The sequence below is a fragment of the Brienomyrus brachyistius genome, chromosome 14 (genome assembly GCF_023856365.1).
Source record: "Brienomyrus brachyistius isolate T26 chromosome 14, BBRACH_0.4, whole genome shotgun sequence".
NCBI classification, from domain to species: domain Eukaryota; kingdom Metazoa; phylum Chordata; class Actinopteri; order Osteoglossiformes; family Mormyridae; genus Brienomyrus; species Brienomyrus brachyistius.
Window position 1 is genome coordinate 15,126,317 of NC_064546.1, and position 16,431 is coordinate 15,142,747.

Genomic DNA, 16,431 nt, shown 5'->3' on the forward strand with positions numbered 1-16,431 from the left:
AACTTGCATACAGATCGCATTGTCTGCGGTTTTATCACTCAAAGGGTGTTATCTTTGAGTGGGCAAACTGCTGTGGCAGGGTTAGGGTACAGACAACATAGCTAGATAAAGCAGGAGGGCAATCCAGATTAAATCATGTCACAGATGTGATGCTCCAGGTTGAAATATTACCCAGTCTGGATTTAAAAGCCGTGCATGGCAGTATCGAGAGACTGGGGCACAGTGACAGGGAGATTGATCAACATGCGCTTTAAACAAACTATTTTTAAATAAATTAATAGAATGAACAAATTTGGCAAAACATTTTCAGAGACAGGGGGAAGGTCCTATGTAGGAGAACCAGGCTGTGCCACCTACCAAGAGATGTGATCGCCCCAGGCCTTGTGAATCATCGCCTCCACATTGCCGGCACTCCCTTGGTTTACCGTTGCTAGTTCACCAACCCTTCTTCAGACTGGTAACCATTTCTGTTAATGCATTCTTTACATACTCAACATGGCTATGCAGGTTTCCCCACAAAATTGGTATAAACGCATGTTTCCAGTCTGCTGTCAGGTGGGCGTACGCTTGGCATTAGCTGACGGCGAGCACATTTTCCAGAACACCCATCTCGTATGCCATCTATCATTACATGCCATGAGGTTTCGTCTGGTACACTTCAGACACGACATGCCATGGAGAAAGAATGCCTTGCCTCTGCCTAACAAGCAAACTTCAGCTCAGTCATTCTGCATTAACTTCTAGGCATTTTCTGTTTGTAGGTTAGTCTTTTTCTCATCCTTACACATGTTATCACACGTTCGGACTTACATAAGTGTCCTGCTGGGCCAGGATGGGTTGGAGTGCAGGTTGGCCTTCTCTCCATGGACCCCTAAGACTTGCTGACACTAACTGCCCAGGGGAACACGCCACAATTAGTGCGTCAAATACCTTATATGACACCAATGGTGCTGTGGATCCTCACTGTACAGCGTATTCTGCTATTAGTAGTGTTGTCTTTTTCCTCTAACTGCAGTGTTTCGGGGTGTGAGCCTTCTGCCCACATGACCGTCCTCCTAAGAAAGATGGACTCACTGCAAGTAGCTTTACAGGTTCTTTGGTTCCCTTGATGTTATCAGTTCGCACCAAAAAAAAAAAAGTATGGCCTCACACACCTATTGGCAGAAAATAATCTAACTGCTGCTGTATTTAAACCCTTTGCTCAATGAGTAAAACTTGCCGGTGGCCCGTGTTTCATTAGGAAGCACCTTGTGGACGACCCCACCCTGCGGCGAATCAGAAATGGCCAGTCGCATCAGAGCCGCAGAAGTCGGCGTGCAAAGCATGTGCCGGATCAGCGGTGCGCATGCAGCACCAGTGTAAGGTTAGGGAACGGGACTCAACATGCGATATTTAGAGAGAGACCGTTTCCTTTATGTGAACACTGTATCAAATGTCCATCAAAATACAATAAAGTGAGATTTCCGTGAAACGACATTCCAATGGACATTTTTGCAGGGGTGTGAAATTTTAGGGTAAGTCCAGTAACTCCAGGTGCTAAATAAAACAAAACACCTAAGCAACTTGCCTTTTCATGACTGGTGTTCTGTAAAGTACAGGATTAATCTACTCAATTTACAAGGCTTCGATATCAAATGTCTTCATGAAATGATTTAAAGGTTCCTTCATTCACAAATTAATTCTTTACAAAACGATCTCAATATTTAAATAACAGATTCGCATAATGAGCACTGAAATATTCCTTCACATTGACTGTTCACCAAGAGCAGTCTGTACTATGAAAAAGCCCATTTCTTGCACTGGGCCATGCAGGTGAGACTGGGAGTTTCAGGTAGTAAACCGAGGAGCACCACAGACACCCCTGCGGGGCCCACATCATTCAGCCTCGGTTTCCTCGGTGCAAGTCCAAACACCGTGCTGTTTTGTTGTAAATACTTTATCTGTTTTTACTGTGTTTGTGGAAATATCAGCAGAAACTGCCATCTAAAAAGGCATTAACACCACATAAAGTTCAGCTAAGCAAACACTGGATTGATCATCCCCTTAAAAAGCTCAAAACAGTATTGGGGGCATCGTGGGCCTATTTTTCCATTGAACTTAATTTCACCCTTCGCTCGGTATTCATCTCTGAAGCCAACCAGGTTGCCCGGCAGCAAGGAGCGCTAATGTGTAGGGTCACCTAGCGGTCCTTCCTTCCACAATAGGTGTGAGTTCAAATAACGCCAATGATCAGATTGAGCCTGAATAATTGACGTCTACTGTTCCTTTCTCTGTGCACAAATCGTCCATCATAAAAAGAAAGGTAAATTCAGTAAACGGGGATCGATGGTTACATTACATCCACGAAGACTGGTTACAGGCCCACTCTCAACAGGGTTCCTGTAAGATGAAGAGACGTCATGTAATATGGAGCCAGAGAAGACTGTGTGTGTCCAGCAGGGTGTGCAAGATGGGTCCTCGCTGACGCAGGACCAGTCAAAAGGTTTTGTCTGGCTTCCATCCTCACCTATCCCACCCTTCCCCCGGCAGTCAGCCGGGCCTTTCCGCGTAACGCTGGCAAGCGGCTCCCAAACCCACTACCCGTCTGTTTTCAGTCTGCCTCCTTATCAGTTAGACAGTTCAAGCAAACACGCTCGTCTGCACGGAGGGCCAGAATTCCAGGGGGATCAAGTGCCACTCCGGAACCGTCGGTTCAGTCCCGTACAGAGGACGAGTCACTGGACAACGGGAGTCTGGGACACGTGTCACCACCATCTGAGGTGTGGACGGTAGCGGAGGATGAGAGTGCTGGAAGTACCATGTTCCAGTATGGGAGCCGGGATTTCTGTTGCTGACAGGGAAAATTCAGAATTGAATTTAAACTTTACAGGCCTTTCAGCAACAGAAACCAGGAAGTGATACACAAGTGACGTCAAATTGAAAAAAACTGTGAAGAAACAGCAGAAGAATTTGTACAGCAGGTGTCATGAATTTGCAGAGGTGGTTTAACACAGCTAAACAGGCAGGTTACTTTAATTATATATTACTAAGATGGAGTTCAGCTGCAATGACTTAATTCTTATGTACCACTTCATCTCACGAATGGACGACAGTGACTCAGCGCTAACATGTGAGATGACATGGATCACCAGGAGGAACGACACACAGAGAGCAGTCCAGATACTTCAGACAGCTGCTCAGAAAAGGAACAACCACTCCCCCACCCCCCCCCCATTAACAACATGTCAGTAAATTGTTTTTAAAGGATAAACTGTACTATCCAAAACAAAATGCTCCCTGGAAAAATAAATAAATAATTTCTTCCACAATATTCCTTAAGAGTTCTTGTTTTTCCCTGTGAGCAAGAAACAACATCTGTGATGAACAATGACATCAGAATTTGAAAACGTGTCTCTCATCACTTTTTAGAGTTCTTTACCCATTTCCTCTCTAAGGACAAGAATGTAGCTCGAACATAGCCATTTACCACAGACCCTGCAGGTGGTCATTGAGTCATATGTCTGCATTTAATATTCTTGGCGCATACAGGCACCAAGGGCACCGTGGAAGGCTTGCCACTAGGCCAGTCAGGCAGCTGCAGATTCCCTGACCCCCAGCCTGTAACTCGCAGCCATAGATATCAGAGCTGTGGCCTTCACACAGCTGGTTCCGTGACTCAGACGCAAGCTGCCATCTTGAGGGAATGATTAATTACACAAATGAGCCGGCAGGTGCCACAGCTGCTCTTACGCAGCCCCCAAGGATAGGAGCAGCGAGTAGTCAGCGTAGACGCTACTGTCAGACTGTCAGGCAGCAGTGGGCAGACTGCAAAAGCGGCTGGTCCGTCACACGGCAACCAATAGACAGACAAAGAGGACGTGCGGCCACAGGTGGATCCAAGCTTACTGACCCCTCAGCCCCAGGCCATAAAGATACTTTCAGGAAGAGCAAACATGGTGTGTTTGAAAGCCATCCAGGTGCTTCACATAGTTTGCACATCAGCCCCTGTGAGGCTTGAGGTGGATCGGGACCAGCCTGTGGGCATTCGCTTACGGGGATAAAGTTGAAGGAGAAGTCTGGCGGACACTCTGTTGTAATCTAAACATAGATCTTTGCTCTCCAGTCAATGTACAAACAAGGAACACGCTCTCTGAGTTCTTGAAAAGATCAAGTGTAAGCAAGGAGCAGCATCAGTTTGAAAGCCCCGATAATGAGCTCTGTTAGGGTGCTCTTCTCTGTGAGCTTCTGAACTGAGGAGAGCACCACCACAAAATGGAAGAGCTCTCCACCATGAGAAGTACCTAGGGGCGGATAACGGCCCTCAACCACACACAGCGCTGGATTACTGGCTTGTGTTACAAGGCTACTCTTGGAGCACATTGTAGGCTCCTCCCAGGCTAGAGACAAATGGTACCGTCCACCTTGTCTATACAAGCAGTCATTAAAGGCTAATTACTGGAAATGCAATGAAGGCAAAGTGTCTCGGTTTTACCAAAGCTAATTATGGCTAATTACAGTGGTGGCTCATTAAAACGGATGCCCTTTGAATTAATGCATTCAGACAGTGCTGTTTGCAGATTCACACGGCTGCTTGTAGGACAGCTTATCAGCATTTCAACATTAAACTGACACAAATTAGAGGCCATAGTGCATAATTAAAACTGATAAGAATCAGTCCACCTGCTCCTAGTTCCCCGCGTAGGTATAACTTCATGTTGTTTTCATTTGTTTCTCTCCGCGGATCAGCTGCTGCAGTTTGTGTTGTATCTGTCACATTTCTGCCTTGGCTCCTGAATAGGGAATCATCTCAGAAACCTAAGACTTGCTCCTCAGCTCAACCTTTGTCACATGGTCCTGCCCACTGTCCTGCCCAGACAAGAGTAACTCCAGTGACAAGCCACTGGAATATTTGATTAAAGACGGCACAAAATTAGACCGTGGGGATCATGCTAACATGCCACTCCATCGCAAAGCATAAATCACTGCCCTCATGTACAGTACTGTGCAAAAGTCTTGTTTAACGCTATTAATCTGGGTAGTGAGTGCACATTTTCTTAGAACAAAAAATATAATTTAACATAAGAACATATGAAAATTATGAGTAACACAATAAAAACTAGTAAAAAAAAAAGTCTTCTGTTCTCCAAACAGTTACTGATATCTACTTGGACAGCTAGATGAACACCACTTCAGTTCCCAAACTTCTCCTCAGTGGCACCCGAACCATTCTACGTATTTATTAAATATCACCACCAGCTCGCTTAATTAATTAACATAATTAGTTAAAAAAGTGAATGAGATATTGAATAGATATATGAGGTGGGCTAGTGGTCAGGTCACAAAACACACGGGTGTGTTGTATGGTTGCTGGAAATAATAGGGTTATTTTAGCGGAGGTTTTGAAATGGCGAAGCTGACACACTTTGCTAGGCGTAACAGCATAGTTTTACACCAACATGACAGTTATTCAAACATAGTTTTTTTTTTGCCTGCCTAAGACTTTTGCACATTTTATAGTTCATTTGGGTTAAACGAAAGCATCAGCCCACTGTTTTAGCAACAAGACTTCCAGACATTCTCCATAGGATTCAAGTCAGGCTAATGACCAGTGCAGAGGTCTCCAACCTTTTTCACAGTCAGGTCAGGTCAGGGTGGGAAGCATGCACTGGTACAGCGCATTGCCGCACCTACCACATGATGAAACATCTCAGGATCCCAGGTGGCAACCCCACAAGCCGACACAGAGTTGAGTACCACCCTCCGGAAAAGGCCATCTATCTGCTACAGCCAGGTATTACAGGGGTGTCCCCTTGGCCTAATCTAGCCTCTCGGGTCCGCAGCAATGAGGATCCTGCGATCACCCTCAGAAAATTGCGCCACATGGCTGTGACTGACACTCCCTCACAATGTAGATAATGTGCCTCATTTGGGACTCCCTGAGCAACCACTCGTTCAACAAGTCAAACTAGAGGTACCCAAGTACTCCCTGAAAAAACAGAGTACCAAAGGAGTCCAGTTTCTGTCTCCGGTCACTGGATAGTGCCCATGTCTCGCAGCCTTACAGCAAAATATGCACCAGTATTCTAAAGATTTGAGCCTTTCTTCCACTTACAAAGACATTGGGAGTGCCACACATTCCTTTGTAACCATGACCCCCCCATGCTCTCCCAATCCATCTACTGACTTAATAGGAAGAGTCACCAGATACAGGAATGTTGCTGCCGAAGTCAGTGAACCTCTTTACACTATCAACATTCCCTCCATTGACAGACACCCTCCTGTTGGCTGTTTTATCATGGATACTTACAGGCCCCGACACTCAGACTCCTCATTTAGTCTCTCGAGAGCCCCAATCAGAGCCTCCATTGACTCTGTGAAGATCACAGCATCGTCAGCAAAGTGAAGATCATTGAATCTTTCTGCCCCATAGCCACTGGACCCCACAACCCTGCCCAACACCCAGTCCATGCGAGTATTGAACAGAGTAGGAACAAGTACACACCCCTGATGAACCCCAGAAAAAACTGGGAAGAACGCAGAGGTTCTGCCTCCACTCTGAGCAGCACCCATAGTACCAGTACCAGGCCGGCCATGATGTTCAGCAACTTCAGAGTATCCCACAAAGTCTCAGGATATCCCCCGGGGCACGGGGGTTTTGAACGGTTTATGAAAATCGACAACGGCTGCAAAGAAACTCAACCGATATTCACATTTCTTAACACAGATCTTTGCTCTACAATCAAAGTGCAAACGAGGAACACCCTGTCCAACTTCCTGAAAAGATCAAGTATCAGTGAGGACCTGCATATGTGTGAAAGCTCAGTGCCAGGATGCAGTTGATGGTAGACTTCTTAGGCGTAAAACCAGACTGCTCTGGTCACTGGCAGGTGAGCAAGCGATCACGGATCCTTTTGAAGATGATCCTAGCAAGGTCCTTACCCGGCACTGAGAACAATGTTATCCACTTTAAGTTGATGGAGTCCAGGCAAGAATCAATCCCTTTCCAGATAGTGATACCAATGTCCCATTTTCCCCATCAGTTGGGATGACGCCCATCTCCCAAATGGAACAAAGACTGCTTGCAATCTCAGGTGGACAGAGTTGCTACCCACCTGAAGAAGTTCGCTCCAGGTACCACAGATCCCTTCCCTACCATCAGCTGGTTCGACACCTATGCAGTCTCAGTGAGACTGGGTAGTTCACAGCTAATCAGAGGATCAGCCTCAAGAGCTGTGGAGCCAGCCCCTGTCCTTTTGTAAAGTCAAGGACCATGGACCCACCTTCACCATGGTCACCAGTCCCATGGGGACTGACACAATCCTCATAGCCAGCCCTGTTTCTGCCAGTGGTTGCACTGAAGTATCCCAAAACCAGAGAAATGTCACCTCGTGGGCGACATCAATCACTGAGTAAAGTTGTGAATAAAATGTCTCCCTCACCAGTGTCAGAGAATACACTGAGACAACAGACAAGACACCCAAAGAGTGCCTTAATCTGTGTCTCATAATATGGCGCTCATTGAAAGGCCTTACATCAGACACCCTTGGGAGGAGCCAGTCCACAACAACAGCAGCTACTCCCCGAGTATGGCAGCCATCAGAGTGACTGGACCAATAATAGGTGTACCCACCTAGAGAGATTTGGCCACTCCCCAGTCTGTGTACCTCGGAGAGTGCTGCCACTGAGATGCGGAGTTTACGAAGTTCCTCTGACAACGAGGAAGATGGTCATCATGCTGGAAAGACAAGATGTCCCACAAGCCTACTCAGATCGGCCCACTCAGGTTAGGACCCGAGGTCCGCCATGCAGTGGCAGATGCCTCAGCATCACACGAAGTCCCAATCCCCAACAGGCCCGACTCCATTGGCTCTCCAGCAGTTTTGATTCTTCCAGGGTTGAGGCTCCCAAGGGCTTTCCTCCATCCCCTTCATGGCGTGTGCAGCCTTCCTGTGGGTGGCTGCAGCAGAGCAACTCCCACGGAAAGCAGAAAAGAGTTTTATCTGCTTCATTGGAACTCTGAGAAGTTTTCTGCAGTTGCTGGACTGCCAGTCCAGCCACCAACCCCCAAATTTTCCCCTGCAAGTTGGACAATCACTTGCAGTGCCAGACGTCATACTCAAGGCACACAGTGAGACCTATTTTTGCCAAATGAAAAAATTGCAATCTGAGTAGCTACCAGGGGGCTGTCGATGGTAAAAGCCACCAACTGGAGGGATGGAGGTAATATTATTTATGCTTTTGTGTCCAGTCTTTAGTGAGCCATGACATTGCAGCACTCACAGTCCAAGACAAAGTCAAATACAAAAAGATGTCTGATTTCTAGTGTTGTGTGGGCCACTCATCGGCTCTGTGTGGGATACTAATAGCCATTGTTAAAGACATGGCCTGATAAAATATGGGTTAGGGTTTTTTTAACGTCAAAACAGCATTAAATTAAAATAATTTTACTTAGTAATTAATAGCACGAACAAAAAAAGGTTCACAAAACCTACTTGAGAATGATGTCCAGATGAACAAACGAAAGCCTGCTTAAGGAATATAGCAATCAAAAGAAAAATGATTTACCTGTCCGACAGTTTTCTCTGACACAAAACAGCTGCCAGATAACTGTAGAACTATGTGATGCTTTGGACCATACAACCTAATTCAGATCAGATGTGGGTGGAGCAGTTGTAAAACAATCATCTTTCTATTACCAAACTGAAAAGAAAGTAATTAATTATCAACACACCACAGAGGACACAGCAACAAGGTGTGTCCTCTGCATTTAACCCATATGTGACATAGTGGAGGGAAGCTATTATTTAGCACCTGAGGAGCAATTCCTTGCACAGGGTACCTGAGTAGGACTTTACTGGTCAGGGATTCAAACCAGCAACCTTTTGATCACAAGCATACTTCCCTAACAATTAGGCCACCCTGCCCTGAAGGCATCGGGCGTCAGGAAACAGAACAGCTGGGAGCACGGTAACAGGAAGGCCACCAGTCAGGGAACATGCTCACAACCCACCGGGCCCGAAGGAGACCCGACGAGACGGATGTGTTTGTCTGTGAGATTGTTGGTCCGCACGTGGCCCATTTAAATGGGGGTCAAACACTGGTGTAAATTTTCTGTTCCATGTGAGATTCTGTGGCTGATAAAAACACAAATAGCGAGTATATAGTACTGTGATCCCCTTCTGCCAGTCTGCTTTTCCTCCGGTTGTCGAGGTCATCAAGCCACTCCCACGGCAGAGTTTAACACGTCCAGGACAGCAGGTTTTCCAAACCTCCGAAGTGTTTCCACATGGCCGACCTGCTAACCAAACTCTTCCAGGTAGAGCCATGATTCTTAGAACACTCCGGTTCGGTGAACTGCTTTATTTTTAACAGAAATGTGCTCACAGGCGAGACAGACAACTGCAGTGTCTGTGTACTCAGTAAACTGTTTGCTTTACTTTAAAGGACAACTGGATTTCTGGTTAAATCCCCTCTGGGACAGGTGACCACTTGTGAGTCTCACTTACAAAGAGCCCCCCGCAACCCCTCCACCTGTTAACCACAGAGCAATGGGCCTGTAAAATCAACCAGCATGGAAGATCGGGGTGGTTACCCTTGACATGTTCAAGACCACGACGCTCCCCTATAAGGAACCGCCCCATGCAGAGCATATGCAAACTTGTCCTGTTATAATGAACCAGTTCAGAACATCCAACTTTTGGAAGTTTATACCATAGCAGAAGCATATCAGTTACCCTGAAAGTAATAAGACAGCAGTGACCAGAGGATTCTGGGATTTGAGCAGGCCAAACGAGACACAGTCATGGTGCTTCACATTACGTCACAGTCACAACAGAAGCATCCTAAGTGAAACTGCCCCACCCCCCCCCAGACAACCTGCAGCAGTTATGTAACATCCAGAACACCACGTGCTGCATGATGTATGAACATCGAGGCTGCATACATTCCGTAACATTATATAACCGAGAGACACTCGATGCCAACACTCAAATACACAGGGCAGACAAACATAACACTAATGGCTCCTGGCTACAAAACTCTATAGGTACTCAAAATGTGTGTGAACTCAAGAACGTCTACTAGTGTGCTTTTCTTTCGTATCATCAAGTAATTGAGCAAAAACAATCTGAAATGAACAGAGAATATCCACCTATACATTGTCAAAAAAAAGAGTACCAATTTGTACTTGAAACTGGGGATGTACCCTCAAGGGCCTACAAGTTGTAACCTAGCTGCAGGTAAATGTACCTTTTAAGGTACAGAAATGCACTGTGAGGAAAATCCCCAAGGTACCAACAACATGAATGTACCCCCAATCGTACAAAAATGTTTCTCAAAGAAATATCTGTTTCTTAAAGGGTACAATTACCTCGATCGATAGGGTACAACTGGCAGACCCTTGAGGGTACAACCCCAGTGACAAACAAAGGTACAAATTGGTACTTTTTTCTGACAGTGGAGAGACATAGCCTGAACACAGTAGATCTCGCATGAAGAGATTGGGTCTGAACAGCATAGCATTTTGCTATGACTACAATAATCTGTACCAAAGATGGTCAGTCTCCACTCTCTTTAGCCTTCCTTTACTTCTTGTGCCATTCTGAGTGCCCTTTCCTTTATCATCTCTTGGTATATTTGAACTATATCTGCTGGTGCTTCAGGTACCGACTTTCAGAGGCATTTACAAGGTATCTTATCTCCCTGATATAAGAAAAAAATCTTAGTTTCTATACTGGTGACAAAGTTGCCTGGCTATCGCTATTGAATGTGGCAGAAAATATTCCCTTCCATAGCCGTCAATTAGCTAATCTTCAGATCAAACACGTAGGAAATTCCTCCAGCACTACAGTCTGTGACCTAAAACTCTACTTGGACAAAACTAACCCCTCTGGAGACGTAATTCCCAAATCTTAATTCCAATGAATTTGACAAAAACAGCTAATTGAAGCAAATCCTTTTAGTCCAAAATTATTCCACAAAAATAGTAGGAAACATTATGACCAAACTCTAAATCTGACTGTTGGACTTCAAGGAATGTACCCAGAAGTTTTAGCAATTTCATGTTCTGAGAAGAACCAATCGATGCACAACCGCGTGGTCGAGATGGACTGTGGGACAGGTCTCCGTTGCCAGCCTCAGTGAGAGATCCACGCTGAACCTCAGCCAATCACAGGAGCCACAGTTAGCACCTGACGGCCAGTCAGCATTCGAGCAAGAGTCCCCCCCTGGACCTGTGGGCTTGCCTGTTCTCCTGCAGCACAGCCTGTTCCCTGTCGGCCCTGAAAAGTAACCGACCCATCAATACGCACAGCAGGACTCCAGAGCGGCGTAGCTTCCGCCATTTCCGGTGGCCACATGGAGCAGGAATGCCGGCATTTTCTCGTGCACTGAGCGCGCTTTCAGCCCGTTACTTAAAAGCATTAAAGAGCTGAATGCACGAATGCGAGCACACAAACAGTATGACAGGACACGGAGTGCCACGTAACACAACGGGCTAGGGGGGCTTGGCAGGTGCCCGCACCCCCTCGCTCCTTTCTCTCTTTGTCCCAGGCTACCCGACACGCCAGTCGTCCCTGGGGGTAGTCTGCTTGGAAGAGGCTTTGCTTGAGCCTAGAAGACATCGCGTCCTTGTCCCCTCACAGCCAGTTCCACCCCTGGCCCGCTGGAACACTTCCGCCGTGCGCCACGTCCAGCGCCAGCCCAACACAAACATCCTGCCCGACCGCGGTGCGTTTTCTGCCCGAGATCACCACACAAAAGGACGATAATAACCACCACCACCACCCCCGCGGATACTGGGATCATGTTATTCAGCATCAATAAAATATGTATTTATCTGCTTTCAGAAGAAGAAAGCCCACAAGCCCTTTAATAGCTGCTGATGGTTCTTGGAGCTGCCCGAGCCCCATTGTCACAATGGCCTTCTGTTTTCGCCATGGGAATTAGATGATGTCTGCCGTTGCCAAAGCGCTTCTCTGGCAATGAATCGCCTTCTTGTTCCTGTTTTGTGTGAATGTTGTAATGAGGGGGGGGCTGTCTTCCCTCCATGTTTTCAGCCATCGTGGTCGTAGCTTCCCTGTACAGGCGCAGCCCTTCATTACTAGCAGCGTTGGGGAAGTTACTCACAAAACTAATCCATTACAGATGAGGGTGAAAAGTTCAGGTCCAGAAAGTACAAATCCAGACAGAGAACTCAGCTGGCTGCTTGAAACAAAACCTAGGTCTGGATTTGTACTTTCTGGAACTGAACTTTCCACCTCTGTCTGTAATGGAGTACTTTTGTGAGTGTCCACGTGTGTATCCCACACATTGGTAATGGCACATGCTTTATCAACAATCACAGACTGCCAGGTGAACAAGCAAGCACGAGGTGCACAAGACACACTCAGTGCACCAGGGGGTCCCCATAGTGTCCACTAGTTATTGTAAATTTTTTCTCATCATGTGCCCTTTCACTGCTTTGACTCGGCTATCAGTCTTAGACGGATGACCATTTCCTTCCTGTCAGTTTAGCTATATTCCACCAGGACATGCCAATTCGACCAGATTATTCTGCCTGACTCTTCAAAATCTGAAAAATCAGGCGGGTTAAATGCAACCACCCTCCACTCACTGCCGTCTCACAATGTATGTATGTGTGCTCGCGTGTGTATATTAACTTAATTGCGTCCGAAATAGGTCAGGGTCGTCTGTCGCTGTACACATTACTATCTTGGTAACCTTTGTCTAGACAGTTTGGGAAAGGATCCAGGCCTCTCTGTGGCTGTAAGCATTCTCCACACATTATGCAATGTTACACAGTATAGCAAATAACAGAGCGACTTACGCTGGGTGCACTTTCCGAGGGTGTTTGGCATGGGCAGGCAGACACGTCTCTCGCAGACGTCCTGCTAATCCAGCGGATGGCGCTGGGAGGACCCGAAGTCCTTAAAGGGGAATTCCACCCAAAAGCATCTTTCATCACAAGCAGGTTTGCAGTGTATGCAAGTCGAATCAGGACCTGTCTCTACTTTCATCAAGAAGCCCGTCTAACACATTATGGGTCGATCACTTCAATGGTCGATAGGGTAAATTATACGGTGATGTTTTTAAAAAGTCTACAAACATGCAATAGTTTCATGAACTATATGGTCAGAAGTGTATGTGAACCAGCTTGTCGTACATCTCCTTCCAAAACCAAGAGTAATTAACTGTTACGGTAGCCTCGACTATTTTGGGAAGGCTGTCCATTGGACGCTGGAACTTAACTGGGGGGATTTGCTGCCATTCAACTTGGGTATCGGTGCTCAGAAATGTGCCAAACTGACTTGCTGGAAAGTGTGGACCCTGCGATGGGGCCAAGTGCAAAGTCACAAACCTCACCTGTACAAGCACCTGTTGCTGGAGATTGTAGGGCCATGTGCTTAATTATATATCTGTGGCAGCAATGGGTTTGGCATAATTAGGCCATTCCTGTAATCAATAGTATCCAGTCACTTTTGGACACATAGTGCATGAAGTAGGTGTCATTTTTAAACCATTTAAGCCTGCTCCCCTTAACCCTGCCACTAATTGTTTTGATCTCACATCAGCTCTGAAGAAACGTGGGTCACATGGCAATATCAGATGGACAGAGACCACCTGGAGATTACCTTGGGGACAAGAACGATGGCCCCCTCACGTCACTCAGCTCTGCCATACCGTAATTACCGCTAATATATTACACTCATCATCTCCAGACAATTACCTTAATACTGCTGCTAAGTACAATAGTTTACCTAATTACTTATTAAATAATGGCATCACCTACATTCAAATGTAAATGTCATTAAAATAAGTGTATTGGTATCTATGATATATTCATAAAATACAGATTAGGATAGTCTAATCTGTACAACATCCTGTTTGTCTGTGGAAGTCCAGGTGGATTTTTACAGTGTTAAATATACATTCAGTCCAATCTTATAATTGCTACATAAATTAGCAAAGAAAAAAATGTGATGTTTCAAAATGGTACGATCCACTTCCACTCAGGATGCAGAGCACACTGCTGTACACACAGATCCTTCCACTATTTTATCGCCATCTGGGGGATGCCTTTGCTAACCTGGTATATTTTGCAGATCGCGATCAACCATTCGCCTATTTAATATGTGGTCCTCGCAAGGATTTTCTTGCCATGGGCCATTCAAACCCTGTGGAGGCCAAAGAGGACATAAGGCTGAGGTGTGTGATCTGGTGACTCATACAGAAACCGCCTCTCTGAGGGGTAACCGTGTCTTTAGTGTATGACAAGGGGTGAACGATGATTTAAAATCGGCCCAGGACCTTGGGGTCCCCCACAGTAAATTTTGCCGACCGGGGATGGGATTCCCCATGATAAATCTTACCGCCCCACGTCCCCATTGGTCCACTGAGGAAATTCTTGGCATTGCCAGATGGCCCGTCCAGCCCTGGAGGGGCAGTCAGTGGTGCCGAACAGAGCAGACAGGTCAGGCAACGCTAGCAGAGCTGCTGTAGACCTGACAGTAGACTTGCTCTGGGGAGCAATAAAGTCACTGTCCCATACGCCACAGGGGCAATGGCATTCCCAATTAAACCATGGGAAAGATAATGACTCATCGCCTTCTGCTTGTAGGGGACAGACTGCTGGCAGTGGCCCTAGGAGACAGAAAGGACAGGGGGAAGCCAGTGGACAGACAGAGCATCAGCACTGGCTCCACAGCAGCACTGCCAGCCAGAATGAGACATCAGAAAGGTTAATATTGGAGCTGGGCAGTCAGTGGGGCTGCTTTATCAGCTGAACTTTTATTTATTGAAAGCTGGAGAGTCTTTTGCGGAATCCTACATTCACGGAATCCGATTGTACAGCCTGGCACCTTCAGAAGGGTGACCGCTCACAGCCTTCCTCCCAGCAGCCATTATCATCAGCAGCAGCCCTGCACAAATGCAGCCCTGCTCCACCTAGCACAAATGCAGCCCTGCTCACTGCCAATGAGAGAACACACACACACACACACACACACACAGGCGCAGTTCAACCTTCACGCCTTCAAACGGCGACTAAAAACCTACCTCTTTCACAAGTACTTGAATTAGCGCTCTCAGAATTATATTTATTATTATTATTATTAACAAATGTATTACTTGCCAACAGAGTTTTTAGAATGATAATATTTTTAGCCAGGTTCTATTGAATCCGTATTGAAATGTATTCACTGATGAGGCTTCTAAGCACTGATGTAAGTCACTCTGGCTAAGGGCGTCTGCCAAATGCAGTAAATGTAAATGTAAATGTAAATGCAGGGTTGGGGTTAGGGTCCATTCATTTCTGTGTTTCTATTGGCATATCCCTAATCCTACCTATAACTGTAACCCCTACCCAGCCATAACCTCAACCAGCAAAAAACTCTTCTGGCATTTTTAGCTTTTTTTATTGCATTCAGATTTTTCTAAAATTGAGTTTTATATTGTGGGGACTTGAAATATGTCCCAAAAATCTAAAAGAAAACAGGTTTTTCCGCATTGCAGGGAAATTTGGTCCCCACAATGTAATAATTATAAGCAAACACACACACACAGACCTTTGTGGGGACTGCTCATTCATTTCTACGGGAAAAATGTTAATGCTATCCCTTAAAAAAAACTCTTAAATGAACCCGGTCAAACTGTTAGAGTGAAGATATCAAGCCGCCAGGTTCACACACTCGTGGCATGTGGCAAGTCTTCAGCAAGAAGGAGCCACATGTGTAGCTCACGACAAGCATAGGCAAAGAGTGTGACAGTGCAACACGGCAGTGCGACAGACACTGCAACCTGGATGACCACTGCAGAGATTCACCCGCTAGGGTGTTCTCTTCACAAGAGCACACGGCTGCTCACCCAGCTGGCAGAGACGCAGCCAGTCAGGCAGCCAGGGAACTGGAAGCTGACCTTCCTGCCTATTTGGTCCAGCTCTGGCGAAGGACGCCATTCTCCAGCCCCTGCTGAACTGGAACTGGAAGCAGTGAGACCAGTGCACCTGTAGACAGCTGTCAGCTCAACATCTGGCCAACAAACAGATCTCCTGCTGTCATGCAGCACTACTGGGAAATGTCCGATTTGGGACTGGCCAGACTGGGGAAGGGTAATGTCAAAGGCCTTAATATACCCTGACCTCGACCGTTGAACAGGATTTGGCAGTGTAATGATGAACAACGGCACTATCCTAAAAACCTTCTTGGCATTACACAGCGAGCTTTTTACAAACCCTTTTATAATTTCCTCTGGGTGAAATACATGCCGTATTATGTAATATTATAACATCAGAGTGCTTTGCTGTATCCTCCTTTCTTTCAAGTTTGTTACTCTTGGCTTTATTCCCACTTAATGGTTCATTCCTCCTCCAATCAGGCAACGATTCGAAACTGGGGTACAGACACATTCCAGCACACAAGCAGGGGTCTGTGTTAGTGGCTTATGTAACCCTGAGGC